Here is a 5,000-nt window from a genome sequence, read left to right on the forward strand (position 1 = left end):
AGTAAAACAGTTTGTTTAGCCATGGTGGACCGAGGGGGGGGGGGTACGTAACAGTACAAGAAGGTAATAAAGGGTACAATAGGCGAAAATGTTTGGACAACACTTCTCTAAACGGAAGTCAATGGCTACGAGGTTTGAAATAGTCCACAGTAAACATCTAAGCCCAGACAAAGACCCACCAAGATTATTATAAAAGTTCGCCCTCGAAAATCGCTACCCGACATTTTCGATACCCTCAACAACAACAACAGACGTGGTTCCTAGTCTATGGAAACGAACTTTGGCCGTCCCGGTTTCCTAAACATAATGTTTCTATTTTTTTCTCCTACCTCCTGCACGTCAAGAAAAACGCCCGAGAATAATTAATAGCGACTTTAATCCACATGAAACCGACATCAGTTTCGAAGCATCTAATGAAACTCCGCCGCTCACTACTGGAGCTCAACTTCGCTATTACGTCACTTTTTCAACTTCTAACTTAACAATCAACTTCAGGGATCGAAGAATTTTGAACATGAAAATTTGCTATTGGCTTCTTGACATTGTGTGTGTGTGTGTGTGTGTGTGTTTGTTTGTGTGGGGGGGGGGGGGGGGGTGCGTGCGTGCGTGCATATGTGTGTGTGTGTGTGTATACATATGTATATATGTATATACATGTATATATACATAAGTATATGTGTATATATATGTATATATAGATAGATATATAGATGTGTATCTATATTGAAATATACATACATACATACATATATATACGTATACATGTATATATACATATGTATATACTGTTTATACATACATACATGTGCATATATATATATATATATATATATATATATATATATATATATACATATATATGTTTAAATCATACATATTGCATTTAAATTTACATTCAAATCACCCATGTTAGATTATATTGGAATCCAATTCTTGCTTACCTTTTTGCCTTCTACACACACATGTAGAAAGCTTATGATTCGCACTGCACTCTGAAGGAGATAACACCCGAGAGGTGTACTACGGCGGCGGTGTTATGAACGACTGGAACTGTTCCGTACAGTATCAGAGCAGGTGTTCCGCCAGCGCAAGTGTTGTGCCACAAACCCTGTTATCCCTTATAAACCTTATATCCATATCAATGAATTTGTCCGAGGATACTGTATGAGGGAATTCAGTCAGTGCATATGTGGTTTGGCGTTTATTGAGTCTCGGTCAGTTAGACAAAAGGACAACGGCCACAGTGATTTGACGTCGCAGCCCCGGCGAGGCGTCTTCGGATGCCCTCCTTCCCCTCCGCCTGTGAGGTCAGCTGGGCACAGCATCCAGAGTGGCTCGACGTCATACCCCACGTCGAGGAGTCGGCGCCGGTGCTACTCCAGCGGGGCGCAGCGGCGTCGTCTGTGTCGGCGGTGTGCGCGGCAGCACTTGACAGCTTTTCCGTCAGGTGCGGGGGATCAGGTTAAGTCCACGTAATCGCCTCACATATACGAGGCGTATGTGTGGTACAGCTCAGCACCAGCTGCTGCTGCGCCACCGTACCTGCGGGGAGGGAGGTGTGAGAAAGGGCCTTGGCACGATGTGTTCCGTTTGGAAACTTCGCCCCTGCAAATTCTCTCACGACTCTGGCGGATACCCACATACCCACACTCGCCCATGCCGGTCGCTGGACTCACCAAAATCAAAACAGAAACGCACTGCGGCAGAAACCGCCTCGGTCGCCCTCGACGTCACTCACCGTTGAACTCCTGTGGGTCGCACTCGTAGTACTTGTGCCAGTCGACGCCGTAGCTGATGTAGTTCAGGTACCAGCACGACGACAGCACCGTCTGGTAGCCAGCGCTGGTGACCTTCAAAGAAATGCGTAGCCGTAGAAGTTCGAAAACGATCTCAATCATGACTGATATTAATAATAATAATAATGATAACAACAATATCATTAATAATAACGATAATAATAATCATTATTATAATTGTAATAATGATAATTATAGCAGTTGATGATACTGACTGATGACAACAGCGACCATAATAATAATGATAATAATCATAACAATAATGCGATAAAATCAATAATCATGATCATATTGATAGTAACAGCAATAACTATGATATTAACTTTAATGATAATACTACTAATAATAATGATAACAAAAATAATTATAATAATGATAATCATCATCATTTTCATTTATTGTATCATCCTTATTTTTAATATCTTTATCATTACCATTGTTTACTCTAACTTTTATTGCAATATCATTATCGTTATCAATAATAGGGTTATGATTATCACGGTCACTGTCATTATCATTACAATTATCATATTACAGTGATAATGATAATATTGAGCGGTCAGAATGCCATAGGGAAAAGTCAGGCGACAAATAACCTGGCACTGGCGCCACACGTCGACGAGGTTATGTGCTCGACTCTGAAAGGAATAGATTAGGCGATTTTTCGTGTGTTGCAGTGTGAAATCTTAACAACACTGTCGGATTTCTTGACTAGTTCATTCATTCAGCAATGGTTATGACATGATTAAGAGGTGCTGCCATATAATCACAATGCACTTAAAAAAAAGAAAAAGAAAGAAAAAAAACATATCAGTATCCAATAGTCTGTTTAGCACAAATGAAACTACCAAAGAAACCGAAAGAAGCCAGACAATAGTCATCACCATAAATCACTTCGACGCTATGATAAATATAGATTGTAAGATTATAGATGGCTGACAGAGGTTATGTGCAAAAGAAACCAAGGAGATTACCACAGTGGTATAAAGACATTCATTCTATTTCTATTAATTGCTACCACTCAGTGCTGTAGACACTCGTGCTAATTTATTACCAACTAGCACTCACAACTGATGGTGCGTCGTTAAACTCTCAGAAAATAAAACAAATATTCATACACCTGCGAAGCTTACATTTGCAAAATCATGCCATCTTATATACACTTCTAAGGGCAATGACCGCACTGCTTCCTTCTGTCTTGGCTTGTAGTGATGAGAAAATAGTATAATCTCTCATATTATTCGTACCCGAAAATTAACTCGCAGATTTTACTCTGAGAAAAGGATGCAGTATTGTCTGCTCTTCGATTTTTCACATGTGACCAGTTTCACTCACCTTAGACAACAGAGGTGTTACCATTATTTGTTTGTTTGCATCTGAGGAAGGGGACCCTTTCATCCCATGATCCTTTTCGTTTCATGATCCCATTCGTCTTATAATCCTTTTTCTCTATCCCTTTGGTCCTGTGATCCCTTTCATCCTATGATCCCTTCGGACTTAAGATCCATTTCGTTCTGTGGCCTTTTTCCTATCATTTGCGTCCTATGATCCCTTTTATCCTGCGATTCCTTGTCATATAATTCCTTTCAGTCTGTTAGATATCACTAGCATCAGACTGGGCGCAAGCATGTTAAGACTAAACAAGCAAGTGTGTTAAGACTAAATTAGTTCAGAGTGATCCTTGGAATGACTTATTTCTCCAAGTCCGCACATTAGATCGACATATTTACAAATCATACAAAAACGCACAGGAAAGAAATTAGGTCGGTACTCCAAGTAGCAAGATGTTTGTCGTCTGATTCTTCAGGGCCTAGTTTTCTGGAGACCTAGTTTGGAACCCTCATCAAAACCGTTTTGGGAGCAGTGAGGCGCGCTGGATGATTGTCTTTTGTTTTTATGACCATAAAAGTAAAAGTTGGGAGGGTTCAAACTCACCATCATTAGCTTAAGAACATTTCAGGAGTAGTAGCACTTACACATTATGTAATAATTGCTAGTGTGCAGGTCGAGCTGAATTGGTCACTGACCTTACCTCGGTGGCGGGAATGGGAACCAAGGAATTCGCACATTCACACACTCTCATGCCTAAACTATTCTAAACAAGGAATTAACTGACATACTAAGCTTAGTCGTTCCTGAAGTAACGGCCTTGAGCCCCAAGTGAGGCTCACTATGTTTGGATTTTAACCTAAAGAATATTTTTTGGCGATTATGATAGCATAGGTTAGTAAATTTTATTGTAAAAACATTGAAAATGCAATTTGCCATGAGAAAGCCATCTCGGATTTTGGCTGCCATCTTGGCTATTAAGAACCCAAAGCTCTGACTCTGACAGCTGGACTACTATTTTCTGGGCAAAGGATATCAGTGATACTAGTTAGGGATGTACTATACATTTGTTACATCAGATGACTTCCCGAGGTAAGTTACACATTAATCTTTATGCACAGCCCCAAACACAATAGGTACAATATTCTGACTATCCTGATAAACAAGGAAGTCTTGTCATTCAATAAACTGCCTGAAAAGCAGGTGTCGGTAGCGCTTCATCATGGAAAGATTTGGCAGAGGGTCACGGTGCTAGCTTTGGAAGGAGGACCAAATCAGCGGCCTTTTAGGAAGGGATTCTTGCATTAATTCCACCGGTAGACGATGGAGTACCATCTGCGAGTCAAACCTGGAAAAGAAAGGCATCCAAGGGAGCGATTTTACACTGTAGACTAAGAGTGAATTGATGCCAAGGGTCGTTAGCCAGATATTCAAACGATTATTACCACACAAATAGGTCGTAATCGAATATATTTAAGTCCACATTATAACTATGACATAATTTATCGAATAAATTCACTACCAGATTGTAGATTAGCTGTAGGGTTGTTGCATACCATCAAGAAATACAGACCTGCCCGACATAGCTTTACTGCAACATTTTGTCCACATGGAGTGTGGGCTTAGCTTACCCATCTTCCTCATGAAATCAAGCGAAGCCTGAAAAGGGGAGAACTGTATCTGATTGGTATAATAATGGTCAAAGCCTCGTGTAGATTAGATTTATTTCACATACATCGATCCCTAGAACTACCCTATGACATTTGTTTATGTAAGCATGTAAAGAAAAAAAAAAAACACAAAAAAAAAAAAAAAAAAATATATATATATCTATATATATATATATATATATATATATATATATATATATATATA

General features: G+C 39.6%; 1 protein-coding gene and 1 long non-coding RNA gene across 8 annotated transcripts in view; both read right to left on the reverse strand.

Annotated features, from left to right (window-relative positions):
- The window catches only part of LOC113811733 (involucrin), an 18,791-nt gene extending 17,691 nt beyond the window's left edge, over positions 1-1,100 (reverse strand). For all 7 annotated transcript variants that reach the window (XM_070128192.1, XM_070128194.1, XM_070128197.1 and 4 more), the window contains exon 1: positions 942-1,100. The gene's annotated coding sequence lies outside the window, so the exon portion shown is untranslated. The remainder of the gene's footprint in view (positions 1-941) is intronic.
- A 449-nt stretch (positions 1,101-1,549) lies between these two features.
- Positions 1,550-5,000, reverse strand: part of LOC113811732 (uncharacterized) — a 13,675-nt gene continuing 10,224 nt past the window's right edge. The window contains exons 3-5 of the long non-coding RNA XR_003476251.2: positions 4,699-4,784; positions 3,132-4,473; positions 1,550-1,850 (exon numbers count right to left, since the gene is read on the reverse strand). This is a non-coding gene — a long non-coding RNA (uncharacterized lncRNA). The remainder of the gene's footprint in view (positions 1,851-3,131; positions 4,474-4,698; positions 4,785-5,000) is intronic.

The sequence above is a fragment of the Penaeus vannamei genome, chromosome 12 (assembly GCF_042767895.1).
Source record: "Penaeus vannamei isolate JL-2024 chromosome 12, ASM4276789v1, whole genome shotgun sequence".
NCBI classification, from domain to species: domain Eukaryota; kingdom Metazoa; phylum Arthropoda; class Malacostraca; order Decapoda; family Penaeidae; genus Penaeus; species Penaeus vannamei.